Here is a 19,461-nt window from a genome sequence, read left to right on the forward strand (position 1 = left end):
GAAATGGGCTTGGGCAGGGCATGTAATCCGAAGGTAAGATAGCCACGCTACCCAATCCCGCGGTAAAACCCTGTTTACTAAGCATTAGTTTTGTCTTATCGACAAGCAACATTTCACAAAGGTCTTAACTCTTATACGTGCTCTTTCTCATGCATCCACTCAAATTTTTGAGGCATTCCTGCCACTCATTTGTTCTCGAAAGAAAATTAAGGCACAAATTTGAAATAAAAAAATCTTATAAATAACGCAATCGCTTTCGAGCGAGTGGCAACCAAGGACCGCGGACCAGCATTGTGTTAATACAGGTGAAAGAATTAACGCGTGTTTTTGCATTGAGCCTAATTCCCCCGTTTACGCTTCCTTGGCATTACGACTGATTTCGACCAAATAAAAAGTGCCGTTCTCTGTGGCGTGCCTTATGTTCCATACTCTTCATTTGCCGCTTAAAAATCTATTAATATAAATAAGGCAACAAACGAATCTAGGCTTTTTTTACATCTGACGTGTAAAGCAGGTTGCGCCTGTTCCCATGGCACAATCACGGAGTTATAAAAATAAAGTTTCTATGTGCTCTTATAGCAGTACCGAAATATTGGGGGGGGGGGGGGGGAGAAAAAAGAACGTCAAACAAACGGGCCTTCTAGATATGACATTGTAATTTTTTTTTTGAAATCCAACAAACTGCGAATTTTCCTCGCACTGATTCCCTACAACAAAATTCACGTTGTCACGGGTTGTTCAAGCGAAGTTTGTCGTAGGGACTCTGGAGGACCAGGACCACCGAAGATCAGGCGCCATAGACAGGCTAAGCGGTCGCGTCCGGGCTGGTTGGTTAGTTGGCTGGCCTCAAATAAAGCGGCACATGCCTGCTACGCGGTAGTGGCCACGACACAGGCGGAGAACTGCTGGAAAGAAGAGTGTTTATACCGAAGGAAAAAGAGTAGTACTAGGGTATAGGCTGAGATGACGACGCAACGACAGGGGACCTGCTGGGAGTGCATGTGGATGTTCATTACCATTGTCATCGTAGTGCCGCACGAAACTTAACAGATGCAGCACACGCCACTCACTAATCGACTTTCGTGCGCCTGCATGCCTTAGTATCTTCTGTCTTGTCATAAGTAGCCTGTGTCCCACGCTCGCGAATAAAATATTCATAGCATCTTCAAATATATACCGATTTTTCTCCTGCTTATAGCTTCTGATATTTTGCGTACGGCAAGGAGTGCAAAGAGATGCTATGGAAGTTTCTTGGGCCGTGATGGTGAACATTAATCAGGACCTCTCTTACGCCATAACCTCCTGATCAAACTCTTATTACAGTCCTGCCTTCGGTCTTTTTCACTTTATTTTATCAACACCATATTTCAAACACTGCACGAGACGCCCTGTTCACAGCGTTTCTATGCTCTTGTATTCGGCGGTTGAAGATCATCAATTTTCCTTTCATAATTTCGGCTTCAGCTCTTCTTTCACTATATTTTAACGACCAGCTTTTCAGCGTGCCATTAATCAGCGGGATCGAATTAAAGATAGTTCGCCTCGCGCCTTATTTTCTATGCCTTTGATCACAAAAACAACCCTTCATTTGCTTCTGCATGTTTCGATCCCCTAAGACCGGGAAAACATACGAGATTCAACCGTGCATTTGCAGTTTCGTATATCTGGCAGCACTTAGGCGCTGTGAGGAGTGTTTTAAAGAAGGCACCAGAAAATGGCTATACACGAAGCAATATTAACGAAAAAAGAGACACAAATTGATATGTCAAGAACAGCCGCCAAAATTTTATGCTGATTCATCTTAAGCATATGTATTTTTACCTATTAAAGGAATACCCACCAAACGTATCTGTTTGCTTGGTCATTTGATGCTCTCTGAGATCTTACTTGCCATCTGAGTCCAGCTAAGTGCGCTGTATCATTGCTACAAAAAATGTCAGCTCTTAAACCACGTGGCTAGAATGTGGCAGGACACTGAAGGCATGAAATTCTGGCTTCATAATCAACGCAACGACAGATCATACATGGCGTTTCACGTAACTTGAACCAAGAATTTAAAAAGAAACGGTAAACTGCAGCCCGCAGCAACCAACGATACATTGTTCGCCTTCATGTGACAGTCCTCAGAATATTGTTTGGTTGCGCTTAATTAGTTAATTAAGATGAATTATGCAAATTTTGAAATATGCATTTTAGTGCCAAGGCCGTTACGTTAGGTTGTAGAGCAGGTTTATTAACAACCGATCCTGTTTATTGTAGCATCGTATCTCCTACGGGGTCCTTTTTTCCGACATCTAAAGAAAGCCCGCGAAATATGAAAAAATACCATGTGACTACGCTCGTGCGCTACAAAATTGCAGCGCTCTCAACGGCGCTTCGAGCAAACGGAGCGTGCCCGCTGACCCTGGCGAAGTGAACGGCCGCCGTTCTTAGCAGCGGCTTGACAGTGCGTCAGCACTTTCCGCAGAAGAGCAGCGGCTGTTCACTTCGCCACGGTCCGCGGGCACGCTCCAATTTTGCGCTGCAATTTTGTAGCGTACGAGCGTAGTCACGTGGTATTTTTTTTTTTTTGATATTCCGCGGGCTTTCTTTAGATTCCGGAAAAAAGGACGCCGTAGGAGATACGATGCTACAATAAACTGGATCGGTTGTTTATAAACCTGCCCTACAACCTAACGTAACGGACTCGGCACTAAAATGAATATTTCATTATTCACCTTAGTTAATTAGCTAATTAAGCGCCCTGAAAAAAATATTCTGAGGAGCGCCACATGATGGCGAACAATGTATCGTTGGTTTCAGCGGGCTGCAGTTTACCGTTTTTTTAAATCCTTGGTTCAAGTTACGTGAAACATCCTGTATATATTCCAATGTGTCATTGCGTACCATTGTTTTTAGAATGTTCAACTAGCTCACCCATTGACTCACTGCGTGATGTGGAACTTGAGAAGCATGGACAATCCTTCGCGCCATCTCTCCAGCACGACGACGTGTTCGAGGAAACGGGAATTGCCCCTCTCTCTTAGTCGTTATTCTTCATGGCGGCATATTAGCAGCCTGGTGGGCTGCAGAAGGCTCTTTCGTTGCAAACCTCTATCCCGGCAGGTGCGAACTGTTAAGAAGGTTGAAACTGAAAGAGCTGAATGTGGGTGTCAGGTTTCCAAGAATAAGCAGGTGTTTTTTCACCCCTCAGCCCCGCCATGAGCTGCTATCGGCCATATGCTCGCTGCACGAAGAAAGCGGGGAGGGGGGGGGACAGCCAAAGTGACGGCAACAGCGGTCACTGTAGCCGGCAGAAAGATTGAAAGAAAAGAGGGACGAAGCGATGCCGTGCGCCCTTGCTATCGTAGGCGTAAAGGCCATCGGTCACGTGAGATGCCCTGATCGATTCTGTTTAGGTGTGGTGTATTGGTTTATTGAAGTTAACGTCCCAAAGCGACTCAGGATATGAGGGACGCCGTAGTGAAGGGCTCCGGAAATTTCGACCACCTGGGGTTCTTTAACGAGCACTGACATCGCACAGTAGACGGGCCTCAAGCCAGCCAGCCGCGGATAGAATAAAGTGCGAACTCCCTCTTATTCAGCACTTCATCTCATCCAGCACATCGCTTCCGAGTTACAGCCTCCCGGAAAGTGAAAGAACCGCCGCGATGGCTCAGTGGTTACGGCGCTCGGCTGCTGACCCGAAAGACGTGGGTTCGATCCCGGCCGCGGCGGCCGAAATTCTAAAGGCCCGTGTACTGTGCGATGTCAGTTCCGCAGCTGGCTTGAAAGCTGAAATAAAAAAACCAAAGAGCCAGCACGCAAGAATGACGCGGCAGGTGCACTATTCTTACCCTTTCCTTATTAATCACAAGAGAAAGGTAAAAAATGTAAATGAAAGAGAGAGGGAGCCTGGACGAACACAGAGTTCGCGAACTTAAAGCGAATACCAAATAAATGAAAAGGTCCCTCGTCGCTCTCGTGCTCGCGGGGCTTACCTTCGACAAGAACTAGCTGCGCTCGACGCAGAGCGTAAAACTCATCGGCGGCGTAGCCAGCCCGACGAACCAGGGAGACGAATATGTCGCAGAAGCGAGAGCGATGTGGGCGAGAACGTGTAGAGAGCGGCCTTTCAACTTCCCGAACTGCCCTCTTGGACGAGCTTCGTGCCAGGAGAGCCCAGCAGTAGCGACAGCGTGGGAAGCGTCAAAGAGAAAAGGAGCTGCCGCTTCCCAGCCACCGGCTCACGCTGATATTTAAGAGAGATATTGTCTAGTTTGGCTAAGATTTCTCCTTTATACTCTACTATCCAAGAGCGCTAGGTCACGCAAACACAAGCTTAATCTCTGATACTTTAGGAATCAAACCAATGCACTGGGCTAGTTATGCTGAGGAGAGAAAAATATACGTACTTTTACCTCGCAAACGATGCACACACTTTAAAATAGAGAGGTTGGAAGTATGATTACCAGTTTGTACAGCGGCTCGTTGCTTTCTTCACTGTTTTGCATGCTCAGAGCCGGACATAGTTATCTAAAGAAACGGTGGCCTCTCAGATTGAAAGGGCGACAATTTCTGGGAATCTAAAAACATTAACACAAGTTCTGCAGCGAAAACAACATAATTAGTCAAGAAGAAATTGAATGAAAACTTTAGGAGTACTGCAAATTTATTTTTTGGGATGAAATACCAACCCCTACTTCAGTATTACTAGAGCTGGTAAAAAATCCCTAGCGCTACAGCAGAAAACAAGCTTGAGTAAATTACGACGCGGGATTTTTTTTGCTCATCGCGCCGTCTTGTGCCCCCAAAGCGACACCATCCTTTTTTGAGATGACATTCCGCTCCCTTTTCATTTAGAGGGCCTCATGCGCAATATCATTTCCCTGACGCTCGTCTGATGAAAGAGGTGATCGAACTTAGGTCCGGCAGAATAACGGCGGATATGACGCCGCCAGAAGCTCAGCCAGGCGTTGAAGAAATTTCTTTGAAGCCGGTTGATCCGAAAAACTCATTTCGGCCGACATAAAGTGCTATACGTGGAAGTAGTGCCCAAGTCGACTCTACTTCTGCGACTCTACTGCCATTCACTAGTTAACATTCATGGAATTCACTGTGACGCTAATTCTAGGAAATTCCATTTTATATTTTCCTCTTATTACGGCATATGACGACATTTCATTGCGTTGATTAGCTTAGGATTTGCGTGGCGTTGCAACGAATGCTGTTTCATCGGGAATTGATTTCTTTCTTTCATATATTAGTTTTTGGGATCATTGTTTCAGAAAAAAGATGGAAGCAAATAAACTTTTGAAAGAATTTCGGATTTGCTGAGAATATATGAACTTTTGATGAACCAATATATGCTCAGGAAGCAAAGAATAGATCCCAGAAAATGATCACATAGTTTCGCAGCAATGGCAGCGGAGATTTATCCATCATTAAATATGCAACTCGATGTAACGAGGTACGCCGCAAAACTTCATATAAACAGCCCTGTTGTGCGTATTGTGTGTTGCATTAAGATATAACGCGTCACCTGTTATGCCCTCGTTTTGTGCAGAATCAGACTTGGTCCAGATGCGATGAGGCATCAGTCGTTATGATATGCAGCGAGAAAATCAGGTGATTTCCTGTTTGTATAGAAGTGGTCACACGCTGAATGGGAAGGGCTTATATTTTGCAACTATCAGTGATTTATTGCCCATTCACAAATATAAAGCCATAGATAATAACGTTTCATGCATTAAAATTAACCCCATGAATCATTACCGCCGTAGAGCAGGCCTTATTACTGCTGTTTTCTTTTTTGACCACTTTCCGGTAATGCCATCGCGAAACTGCGCCACTTTGAACAAGAATCGAGCGGCCACATGTTATATACGTAACCAGGCAACTAAATTCCTCGTAAAGATTGAGTGAAATAAATAGAGACCGGGATAACAGAGGGCTCTTGCTCATCCGTGTTAAGCCACGTTTACATTATGCATCTGTTTCAATTATTAAACTTCAAATGCTTTAGTATCAATTAAGTTTTGCTTCCACAAAGTAATCGCCACTTTATAAGATAATGTAACAGTCAATTGTAATCCAGAATGGCAGATGTCTTGGGTTCCCGCCACTTGTAGAGTTATCCAGAGTTTTTTTGTTGAAACCAAGAATAACACTGAAGATGTCTCGCCGGATCCAGGCAACGTACATTATTACAAAAAAAAATAGAAGAAAAAGAAGCGCGCATAATTTATCGAAAGAGGTAAGAGGACAGGGCATCGCTATAGAAGAGTTCAGCTGATACTACCTTTGGCGTAGAGCTGATATAGCTCTGAAAAGATAGTTTTCACTTGCTGGGCGGGCTATGTTTCACGAAGGCAAGAAATATTTCCCGGTCGTCCAGTTCGTCCGGCGCCAGCCAGGCACAGCAGATAGGACGGCGGCAAAAAGCGATTTCGGAGAGCTAACGGGCACTGAAAAAGGCTGCTCCAGATTAGTAGAGAGGCAGTTTTGGCACCACGGCACAGACCACATGCGAGAGAGCTCCTGGCGACCCATAGTGATAAGGAGCTAGTGATAAGATTTATTCGCACTCTGGAATATAAGAATCATGCAAGAAGGCAACGGATTGCATATAATATCAAAATCCATCAAGCCGCACATAGAAGCCTCTAATGGTCGCCCATTCGTGCCCGTAGTAACACCCAAAGTGAAACGTATAATTGAGCAGCAGAAAGTTAACAAGGACGTTGAAGAAACAAACAGACGAGGATGATGCAGCATCGTCCTCGTCTGTATATTTCTTCAACATCCTTCTTCACTTTCTGCTGCTCAATTATGCGATCATGAACCAACTAGCTCACCGATCGACCTTACCAAAGTGAGACGCTTATGCTTCTAAAACGAAGTGGCATTAATTATCACAACATATATGCACACGTTCGAAGTCGCTACCGCAAACAGCAAATGCGGAATGACGAAGAAAGGACGAAGATATCAATAATGCAGTTCATCCAGGCTGCAAGCATTGGTAAAATATTACATTGTGAAGAGGTTGACACAGAATTATGATTAATTTGTTTACAGATCAGGGCTTCCTGGTCTTGCCCGACACCGTCATAGATCCCTGGAGTGCACTTCGGCTACCAGCGGCACCCAAAAATAAGCGTTCTATCGGAAAAGGTCAACTGCAGTCTCGCCTCCCAATGTGCAGCAAGCGTCGTTTTATGGCGTTATGCTTGAATACAAGAGAATCGCTTAATATTCTGCGCAGCATTTCTTCTTTCCGCACCATTTGACCACGACTGATCACTGCATGGTGCACAGTATCATGTTATGCGTTCTTTTTGCAAGCGTTATCAACTGAATAAAGCCCCATCCCGGTTTCTGTCTGTAGTGACCCGTCCTACTATTCAAAGGATGAAGTGGTGCTTGGAGATACTCAAGCAATATGGGGCGCTCACAACGACGTGTCAGTAGGAGAACGGTAGGCCGTAACGATGAGGCTCCATGCAGCTCACAATGCCTATATAACGGAGATGGTTGCTCAAACTGCTGCTCGATGTTGGAAAGGCATCCGATGATCCTCTCAAACACAATATTTTCGAGGAGAAAGGAGAATAAATAACGCAATGTTTGTAGCACGCAGCTATATAACGAACGGCCTCTGCTGCCGGGGTATTTTATCTGTCCTCATCTCACAGACCCACGCTGAAGGAGCGGGGAATTATTGATCGGCATTTCGTTTTCTATGTAAAAGCTATGCAAGGAAACTGACGTGCGAATATATTATATTTTTCAAGCTACCAAAAATCGATATCATGGCTATATATGTTTATTCATGAAATGGAAGCGCCTTCTATAGTCAAGCGCGTTTTACGCGGGAGCAGGGAAGGTTGCAACTACACTGCAATGAGAAAATCTTTACAAAAAACTTACATATTGCTTACAATATGCGCCTGTTTTTCTCTAGTTAATATAAACTGCCAACAGTGCAATATCTGCTGCACACGACTTCCTGTTCGTTTAAAACGTGGTGCTAGAGGCTCAAAAGGCGAAAATAAACACTGGCAACTCTGTGGAGCTCTGCAACGGTGAGGCTGAAAAGCGCGGATGTGCATCGCAAATCTTAGATGGCTTTCATTGAATGAATACTGTGGTGTATAACGCTGCTAACGCTGTAGAGTAAGATTAAAGTTTGCTGTACTCAAAACTTGCTTCAGGCGAACGCATGTGCTCACGGAGCATAATAACCGCTCGCTATATTAACAGCTTACCAGGCCGGTTTTCCCCAACTAAAGAAACGCCTGAACCGTAGCATGAATGCTTGCATTGAAGGGACAGAGGCACAGAGCTCTACTTTTACATGCACTTCCCGGTGCCAGTTCCTTCTATCTTTAGGAACTGACATCGCAACGAGCACTGACATCGCACAGTACTAGGACGAACCGAGATGGGAACCACACGCTGTGGGCGCGGTGTGTCGAGAACGCCAAACAGTTTTGCATATCGTCCACTGTTGCTCACGCAATTACATATAAACTTTTTCCCTCTAAGGATTTGAAACTTGTCACGTCTGGAGGGAAAGAAAATCCGTGCTCACCGTTTTAGGTTCATAGAGTTGTAACATGACATCTGAGATTCGCAACAGAAACTGTGTGTACGCATCACAGTTTATATATTGGCAGATGATAGCGACGAGTGTATTTGATTTATTTTTATCTTTCTTTAGCTCACAAAAGGTATGTTTTAAACAAAAGTATCGTTTTTATTGTTATAATGGGGTATTCTACCTATAAAGGCCAACTTCAATGCTTTTTTTTGCGTCAATTTAGGCCGTTTCCGTTGGGCTGCAGGAACAGTAGGTAGAGAGAGAGTAATTTTATTTACCCCACATCGCTCAGGATTTTATGATGAACTAGGAAAAACATCGAAGCGATCCATGCAGTTTTATATAATTTCGAAAAACGTTCTTTTTTACAGAACTTCGCGCACTTGTGATATACAGCATCCGCTTTGTACGTTTAAATGAAAGGTAGATAGTTAATTTTCTAATGAGTGCTGGTAAGCAACCTTGTGATAATTTTTAAGACGTGCAGTGAACACCAGGTCGAAAAAACTAATATTTTCATAATTCTGCAAATTGGTATGCAATAAACATCGAATTTTAGGCACCAGCGTTCGGCTTTGTTCGAAGTGCCTTCATGCCAGGTTTTTTTTTCCTTCTATTTCTCCTCTACTTTGATATTTCACAGGTCCTTACCAAATGAGCTCTCAAGGTTGTTTTAGGAGAAACAGAAGGCGGAGTTAACCCTAGTTAGTTAAAAAAACAGACATAAATGTTATTTTAAACAAAGCCTCAAGGTGAGTGGCGTGCAGAAACTCCCAGAGAATGGATTTCGCTTTAAAAACCAATAGCCTCCTTCACTACTCCACTTTCAAGCGCTGTCTCGTGTTGCTATAAGGAAGACCAAGAACACACGGCCTCTTAAGAGCGCGCGACAGTGTTCATAACGGAATTGGGGTGAGGGCTACTTCCGTTTCTGGAGAGGGTAATAGTCGTGATGCGGTACGGAAACGCCTGCACTGACACACGTGTCCCTTCAAGCAACGCATTTACAGTGTACAAATATTTACTAATGCAATACAAATGCAGCGAAGGACGTGTAAAGGAGAAGTAATAGAATGTAAACCACAATATCGTTTCGTTACATAAGCAGCTAGAGTTCTGTAGAACATACAGTTGTCATGAGAAAAACAAAAATAAAGATAAGCCACAGTGAAAGAGCAGTGACTGACATACTACAGGAGAATGAAAATGCGTGAGAACTACAACAGGGGCCATGAAATCTGGCTGCCTACTGTAAAAAAGGCATATGGGCCGAGAGATATGCGAAGACAACCACTCGGACCTACACAACACAAGGGCGTACACCGAAGCATTAAAGCACATTGCATAAGATACGGAAAAGTTGAAGCATGCGTGAGGTTGTGTGGGTGGGTGTGTCACCTATGCCGCGTAGGTTAGAAAAATCAAGTAGATTTCTCTCACACTTAACATTCTGTCGGCAAGTCCGATAAAAGCACCACTAAAGCACTATTTTCGTTCAATTTTTTCGCAAAATTTTTTAGGCAAAACAAATCAATTCGCAAACTTTTCATGAATTCTGCCCCAATTCAACAAATTCTACAGGAATCGTAATGTTTTACTAGAAAATTTTGTTGCTTTTAGATGGGTATAAGCCTGGTGAACCCGAACGTGCAAAGCGTCCTGACAAATAAATTCATACGCCTGCGTATGCTCACAGTATCCAATTGCCCTTTGGTAAGGGGATCTGTCGTATCCTCTTCCACAAGCATTTATTACTCCCCGTGTTTTCTTCTATTCTATCTCTTGTATAAATCGATCCCTCCCTCATGCAAATGACTTCCTTGCTTTGGGTTCTCTCTGCGTTTACTCGTTCAGCAAGGCTCTGCAGGAAATTGCCTTTTCCAGCGGTGGCACCGAGAAACAAAGTAAGTAGTTGATGCCATGTCTGCGTTTAGGGCACTGGACAGTATTTGTCCCAGTGCTCTTTTGTTTTCGCAGCCCCAGCTTTGTTCCTTTATAAAGCTTCGCAGTGGAGAAAAAGCTTGCCAATATCCTGTGCCTAGCGGCTCTAGCCACAGAAAATTAACGACTCTCGAGGACTTCATCTACCGTCTCCACTTACCACTGCCTTATTAGCGTATGCGCCTCCCGCTTCTTCTGGATAGGAAGTGGCAAAAAAAATTTCCAGCGCCACCGAGACCGCCTATGGTTTCGGAAATGAGAACAGAAATTTTCGATTCCTGTTTTTTTTCAAGTCCTTAAGACCCATGTTTTTCCATGATGAAGCAGGTTACTCCAGAGGTACCCCCCAAGATATACGTAATAACACTGGAACTTTTGTTGAAGACCGATACAACCTATTCTAGGTGCTCAGCTCCGGGGTATTCATTCTTAGCACTAGAAGTAAAGTGGAAGCAAGCGGCAATGTGCTGAGTCGCGAGCAACGTTGATTCGCTGTTGCCATAAAATCAGCTCCACTTTTGGTTCCTCATGAATCAGGATATAGGTGGCAACATGGAGGAGTTTTATAGTATTAACGAGAGGGTGTCAGCTATTGTAATCAGGCTTAATAAGAGGTACAAGAGGAAGATGGCGCAGGCCTACGCGCTTACATCAAGCCATAATGACCAGATCATCGAAAGCTTCTGTGAAGATGTGGAATCGGCAATGTCCAAAGTAAACTCACTGTACACGGTGCTGATGGGCGACTTCATAGCGAAGGTAGTCAAGAAGCAGGCTGGAGACCAGGCGGTAGGTGACTATGGCATAGGTTCTAGGAATAATAGGGGGGAGTTATTAGTAGAGTTCACAGATAGAAATAATTTACGGATCATGAATACCTTCTTCGCAAAAGAGCACGCAGGAAGTGTACGTGGAAGAGCCTTGATAGTGAGACAAAAATGAAATAGGCTTCACACTGTGCGCTCACATTGGCATCGTAGAGGGTGCGGAGGTCCTCGGAAAGGTCCGTTGTAGCGACCACAGGATGGTAAGGTCTCGTATTAGCTTAGATTTTAAGAGGGAATGGAGGAAACTTGTGAAGCGGAAGGCTATTGACGAGTTAGCGTCAAGAAGGAAAGTAGAGGAATCCAGGATTTTTGCTGCAGAACAGACTTTCCACTTTAACTGAAGAAGACGACCGTAATGTTGAAACAATGAACGATGATCTCACAGTTATCGTTAAGGAGTGCGCCGTAGAAGTAGGCGGTAGGATGGTTCGACAGGATACCGGCAAGCTATCTCAGGAGACTGAGGATCTGATTAAGAAACCCCAAAGCAGTGGGACGTCTAACTCCACAGACTTCATTAAACCAAATGATCGGGCAGGCTTTCGTAAAGGATACTCGACAATAGACCACATTCACACTATCAATCAGGTGATATAGAAATGCGCAGAATATAACCAAGCCTTATATATAGCCTTGATTGATTACGAGAAAGCGTTTGACTCAGCGGAAACCTCAGATGTCATGCAGGCATTGCGGAATCAGGGTGATCAGGGTGTAGAAGAGTGTTACCATAGTTCTCCATAAAGTCAGCAGTAAAATTCCAATAAAAAAACGTGTCAGGCAGGGAGATACGATATCGCCAATGCTATTCACTACCTTTTTGCAAGTGGTATTCCGGGGCCTGAAATGGGAACAGTTGGGATAAGAGTTAATGGAGAATACCGAAGTAATCCGCGATTCGCTGATGACATTGCCTTGCTAAGTCACTCACTGCATGAACTGCAAAGCATGATCAATGAATTAGACCGGCACAGCAGATCGGCGGGACTAAAAATTAACATGCAGAAAACCAAAGTAATGTTCAACAGTCTAGCAAGGGAACAGCAGTTACAAATTGGTCGCGAGGTGCTGGAAGCAGTAAGAGCATATGTCTATTTAGGGCAGGTAGTGACCGCTGATCCGGATCATGAGAGGGAAATAACTAGAAGAATAAGAATGGGGTGGAGCGCATATGGCAGGTTCTTCAGATTATGAGTGACAGTTTACCAATATCTCTCAAGAGAAAAGTACACAAAAGCTGTACCTTACCGGTACTCACCTATGGGGCAGAAACGTGGAGGCTAACAAAGAGGGTTCAGCTTGAGGACAACGCAGCGAGGTATGGAAAGAATAATGATAAGTGTAATGTTAAGGGATCGGAACCGAGTGGGGTGGGTGACATCCTAGCCGAAATCAAGAGGAAGAAATGAGCTTGGGCAGGGCATGTAATGCGAAGGAAAGATAACCGCTGGTTCTTAAGGGTAACAGAGTGGATTCCAAGAGAAGGCAAGCGTAGCAGGGGGCGCCAGAAATATAGGTGGGCGGACGAGATTAAGAGGTTTGCGGGGATACGGTGTACACCACTGGCAAAGGGCAGGGTTAATTGGAGAGGCATTTGCCGTGCAGTGGGCGTAGTCAGGCTGATGATGATGATGACGCGCTCTTATTGTTTTAGGAGATTGTTTCAATTCTCCGCTTGACAATATTTCATTGCACGAGTTGCGCATCTTGCAAAAGGCGCATTTAATCGTCTCAAGTGTCTCGTATGTGCCTTCAATTTTTTTCTCCAGAGCATTTACTCTTACAATCAGAGCCGCCACAGTCCCCTCTGGACTCGCTGCACCGCGCATTTGCCTGGCAAATATTTTTTCTTCTTTTTTTCCAATACGCCAGCGAAGGGTGCACTTATGAGAAACTCCTTGTAAGGGTTTTTTCGAGAAATTTTGATCACTGTCATATTAAAATTTAGAGCTTTGTTTCAGCGTGCAACAGACACCATATACTATAAGGTCTGCTAGAAAAGTATCCGACTTTATTTTTGTTTGCGAACACCTGAAGGATATGAAACAAGCGCGCTCGCATCAGGTGACCTTGAACCTCCATGCGCATGAACGAATTTTTTCCTGGCTGCCGATAGCGTCAGTCGCTGGGACGCAGCATTTGAGTGAGGCAGTGCTGTACGACTCACGTATCCCTTATGGCTCTTGCATCGTGACAACGCTGCAGGAGCCTAAGCTGCTGGGCACAGGCTTCCTAGTCATTTCCAGAGCATCCGCCCCGTATGCCGTAAGTGCTGGGTTCGGTCACATGTACTGCCGTGTTAACTACTAGTTTTTCAAGGGATACCAGGTTCCTGGTGTCAATGGGAATGAACTGTAATGGTAATCAAACACGCAGAAAGAATATCAACATCAAATAACACCCTCGACAACCACGAACCGCAAAAAGAAAAGGTCTTAGGGAAATCTGAATACTAGTGCGATTGCTTCCTCTTTGAACTGCGCGAAGACGACACTTTACATTGGTTGTATTGGCTGTCCCGCAGGTAATAGTTGGATGTTTTATGTTCAGTTCAAATTCTGCCTTGCGCAAGAAGAAGAAGGACGAGGACGGACGGATAGACGACAAAACAAAAACACGCAGTGCAGTTAGGTTGCTTTTCTGGCGATCCTCTCTTTCATTTCGTGCGCTTAGTTGAATTTCAGCATGCGGGACAAACAAGCCCAGCTATGCGTCATGAGTAATTTTTTTTTCCAGGTTTCAGATTCCTTTTCGGCATTTCACGCTGAAGGTACGTCAGCCTTCAGCAATCTATTGCTTATGTTTGGTTTGGTTTCGTTTGGTTTGGTTTGGTTTGGTTTATTGGGGCTTAACGTCCCAAAGCAACTCAGGCTATGAGGGACGTGGTATTGAAGGGCATGTGTCTCTTGTGTGCTGAGGGGCATTTGGTTTGGTTTGGTTTATGGGCTTGAACGTCCCAAAGCGACTCGGGCTATGAGAGACGCCGTAGTGATGGGCTCTGAAAATTTCGATCACCTGGGGTTCTTTAACGTTCACTGACATTGCACAGTAGACGGGCCTCTAGAGTTTCGCCTTCATCGAAATTTGACCGCAGCGGCCGGGATAGAACCCGCGTGTTTCGGGTCAGCAGCCGAACACCATAACCACTGAGCCACCACGGCGGGCTTTGAGCGGCATTTGTTCTCAGAATATCTAAGCAGTGCTGAGAACTTGCTCACTCTGGCTGACGACGTTGGATATAGCCGTCGTTTCTATTTCTCGGCTTAACGGAGTTTCGCATTCATTTTTTTGCTCCCCGAGGAACTTCCTCCAAGCTGACGTCATAGTACCGCGTCTACCTGGCCCCGCAAAGGAAGGCTGAGATGGCACGGCTCTGGCTAACACTGATGGAACGAGCACAAAGGTTCAAATAGTCAGCTACACAAAAAAAACAGCACCAAAATCGCTCTCCGAACCGAAGCGCTGCTAATAGGGGGATTAGTAAGGCGGCGCGCGGCCGTAACAAAGCCCTGACAGAGAACTCTAGCGAATAATTACCCTCTGGGGTCTTCTTAGGCTTCGTTGAATTATTCATGAGCACTTGCACTTGCAGGTCGAGTCAGAATACTCCACTGATACAACTTAAGACACTGTCTTCATTTTGTAGGTTTTTACGGATGCCCTCTGCGTCAGCGCTTTAGCGCATAGTACGTGTTCCATAATTAACGCTTACTAAGGCTAAATCAAGAAAAATGGCAGTGCGTGCATTCTTCTGGTTTCTTAAAATTGTGCTTTGTTTTTGCAAGCTCTTCAGGTAATTATTAGAGTACTGCCTGTGCGGACTTCGCTTCCATGCGATCGATAATGACACATTTATCCACGAGCGGTGTCCATTCCAAATACTTGGGGCGTTTACATTGCCTGTAAAAAACTAAAAAGCTACACGCTGCACTTCCTGTTGATAAATTATGGGCATTATCATTACTCAGCGGGATTCTTTTCTTTGCACTTTCATTTGCAAAGTTTCGATCGTTTAACGAGTCAGAAAAGGCATTTCATTATGAATGGTCTCACCCTGCACAACCTTTTGTCTTCCTAAGAGGCGGCTTTCTTATTGGTGTCCCGCACATTACAAAAGATCTATTATTTTCAATCACACACGTTTTGTGGTTCGCCCTTGACGTGTGAACCAATTATTCGGTGCATCAGTCAAGCATTCTGCGGGATGTCAAGAAAAATTCGAAGTTTCGCTCACGCGTAAACCAATAATGATTCTGCAGTTGATTCCTGTAGCCCTTTCACAGAGTCAGCCAGCGGTTCTAATTTAAGCTTATTTATATTATGGAATATACGATTTTGTATCTTTTTATTTCAAAAAGGTGACAACATTTTTGTCAGCCTGGCGAGTAGCCCGCTCACTGGCGAGCAGTCAGGATCTCATCCGCCCGTTGTTGAAGCTGGGGGAAGATAGATTACCACTTTTCTGGTTGGCTGTGGTGCTGTTCTAGTTAAGCGAGTGGCCTGTTATGAATCTTGTTCTTGTCGGTCGAACATGCCAGTACTGACTCTCTGCTCGATCTATCACGACAGCGCCGACAGCACTCGGCCTCCTACACAGCGATGAGTTCGGATCTAATGTCCGCGCGGCACTGGTGATGGATCGCCTGAAAGGACTAGGCGGGCAACAAGCTCTTGTGCCAATACTGCCGCGAATACTTGACACTTTTCTTTCACTGTTGCATTTGTCTTTAATTAGCCGGGCAATACTGGGTTCTCGGATTTATTGTATTTGGGAACAGCTTTTTCGGGGATCCAGAGGATACGGCAAGCTTTCACTGAATTTCAAGTTCGAGAGTTCCATACGTATCACTGTGCTGTTGAGGCGCCATTGTAGTAGTGCTGAAAGGGTTTAAACTGAGGTGATAAACGTAGCAGAGAAAATTTCGGACTTGATCTGGTTAACGATTAGGATTTACTAATAAATTTCAAGGGTTGTCAGCTGCAGGTGTCAGCGTGTAAATTGTCTGTAAGGGGTTTGTTGTTAAAGCATTTTCGAAATCTAATTTTGGTCGCATGTTTTATTCCCTACAATGATGTCGTCGGCACTACGCATCGATCAACACGTGGTATTCGCCTACCATCGCTAAAAAATCGACTTTTTTGTCATGCTGTTTCGTTTCCGGTTTCGACAACCTAAAGATTGCTGTAACGTCAAAGTTTGGTTATTCGTCACATGAGGCATGAAAAAACGTCGATATAACCGTTGGTTCACCGTTTTAACTCACAGCAGGGCTTGGGCCGGCTTTTCTCAAGAGACGGGATGACAATGAATGTGGAAGCAGCGATTATATTGCCGCTTTTTCAAGCCTCACGTGATCCATCACACTGTGAGGTCACAGTCATCCGTCGGCTGTTGAAGCTGAAACCGGAAGAGCACGAGAAAGAAATTGGGTCATAAATTATTTAGCGGTCGTAGTAGAATATCACGTGGTAATCCGTGTATAACAATGTTTTAAGCATCCTCACAAACAAGAAAACACGCACCCAAATACTCCTATAAATACTCCTATAAAAATACTCCAAATCCTCCTATGCTCCTTAAAAGCGTCTGATGACTACGGCATGGAACCTTCCTTTGTGATGACGCCAGTTCATGCGAACAATGACCCCAGTGCGTCGTAGTTTTATAGCTATAGCAGGAGAGGCTGAGAAAAAGAAGGTAGGAGGAGTAAGCTGCGAAATTATAACGTCGCTCAAAACGCGCTGCTGGCCAGGAGTCTACGGGGAGGAAAACAGAGTAATGAGAAAACAGCGGTCCTTTGAGAACAGATTTACATGATTGTATAATACAGTACCTCATTTTCGTGCGCAAACGCCCGCCCAGCAGCTTTTCTTACTAGTTAAGCTCCCAAAACTTTAACGGAGGCAAAACGTATGGAACCACTTTAGGACTTGCGAAAGGGTAAGCGAGATTTTCCGAGCACGAGTTTCGATCGATAAACATTTTGGTTAATTCTTTTTCTGCCTGGCCCCTTACCTGACGTCTCCACTGGGTGTCTTAACCACTGGCTGTTTTGTCCACAGAGCTAAACTGCCCTCCTAACGAAAATGACCGCCAACCGAATGACGAAGAAAATCCGAATTCAGTACTCTAGATGACCATATGTCGTGAAAAAGAGATGAAACGCGAGCAGAGCAAATAGAGGCTTATGGTTATGGAAGAAAGCCTCATCAATGCCAGTCATTAAAATAGAAAAATAAACATCGCATTTGCATGTCTTAAGCTCTTCCAGGCCTTCTCATTTCCATCGATTGGAGCTTGCCAACGCTGCGGTAAATTTTTAAATCGTTTTCGCAATTTCAATTACTAAAGGCTAGATAGATTGAGAGAGTGACATCATGACCAGATTTAGCTTTTCCTGGCGAACACTGGGGCCTGGGCTCATTTTCTCAGTCTCCCATAAGTACCAGGTGTTAGGCGAGCGATTTCGAAGAGGCATTCTTTTTAAATATCATAGATGAGTCATTCAGTTCATTCAGTTCTTTTAGAAATGTTCCTCCAAATAGTGATAAAGCAAACAGATTTAGCTAGAAGCAATAAAGACTTCTTTTAATACTACACCTTATTCTGCAGGCAGCTCTGCCTGCTCCTTTAAGTGGAAACCGGCAGGCCTTTTTCCCAGTATAATGCCACCGCCTGTAATGTCAATGGCCGGAAAGGGTCATTGCCATGCGTCCTCAGCAATAAACACGTGTCTTTGTCCCAGGTTCCATTGCGAGGCAAACGATGGGATCAGGTGAACGTCGAGGGCTTAGTGGGCAGAGATAAAGACTACGTGGAGTTATTCGTAGCTCATGAGTCAACGCACCCGAAAAGGTGTTTACCTAATCATTGGTGAGAGGTGCTGATCTGAGCCAATGAATACTGCCGCACACGGATGGTCTAAAATAAGAGCGCCTTTCCTAACGTGCCCTCGGTAAGCACGTGTAGTCAATACGACATGTGGCAGGACTGTGCAAGGCACGGGCCAGATGCTGGTCGTAACTCTAGCTTAAAAGGTCCATAACAGTTCAAACTGCGAAAACACTTCATCGTAGCGACAGCATTCTCCCGCCTATGTTTTCTGCGTTCAGAATGAGTAGAGGTTGGTGATAAGGCGCTCTTTCTGGAGGTCACCTTCTTTGCTAGCCGCTACAATGAAATCACTCTATCTCTGTGTAAAAAAAACTGGGGGAGATTGCCTCTTTTTTACAGGTCTTCTTTTCAAATCTGCTTGGCCAATGCCTTTATTGTGTGACCTCAAGCAAGATGACAACTTATAGGCGCATGTAAAATAAACTGCCCCTTTGCCTGTTTTGCACTTGGAAAAAAATAATTTTGCAGCCACACATTAGGAAACGAGGGAGATCTTAGGGTTTGTGAAAGTTTCTACGACGCCACAAACATCAAACAATCCGTTAGCCCATTAATGTGTAGGGGAATTAGTCATGCCTCTGAACAACCATGTACAGTTATAGCAATTACAGCGTAGCAGTGCTCAAACTTGCCGCCTTTAACATAATAGCTGAAAATGCCATCCCTAACAGTTTAATCTGAATGAATTGAGCGTACAGCAGAAAACTTCTCGGCATCTAACACGATACATGTGATTAAGTAAGGAATTCCGAATAAATGTATTCGACTGAGTTGCCTTCGCTTACGGTACACAAATGAGTAAATTATTTCCATAGAGCTTTTGTACATACCGGAGCCTGAAAACAACTGTCTCCGTTTGCAAGTCCTGAAAATGAGTTCCTTCTGTTCTGTCCTTAAGGAAAGATATAGCGAAGTGCATATTCTTTTCATACGGCCGCTTTAGACGTCGACTTGATCTCAAACTGTCACAAGTCGTCTTCAAACGAACTTTTTACGCAAGCTCGTACTTGAAGTCTATCTCTCAGCAAATTAGGAAATGATAAGCCGCTTTAACGCCATGCAGAGTAGCCGTTATTTCAGCTTGATAAAGAGTTGCAAAACAGAGAAGACTTTTGGCCGAACGCGCTCAGCCAGGTGAGAACGGGACAGCTTATTATTACTTTCACTTTCGATTGCTAGAACAGGTCTATAATTTTTTTTTTCCTGCTCGCCTG

The sequence above is a fragment of the Amblyomma mixtum genome, chromosome 7 (assembly GCF_055824585.1).
Source record: "Amblyomma mixtum isolate Tamu chromosome 7, ASM5582458v1, whole genome shotgun sequence".
In the NCBI taxonomy this organism is placed as follows: domain Eukaryota; kingdom Metazoa; phylum Arthropoda; class Arachnida; order Ixodida; family Ixodidae; genus Amblyomma; species Amblyomma mixtum.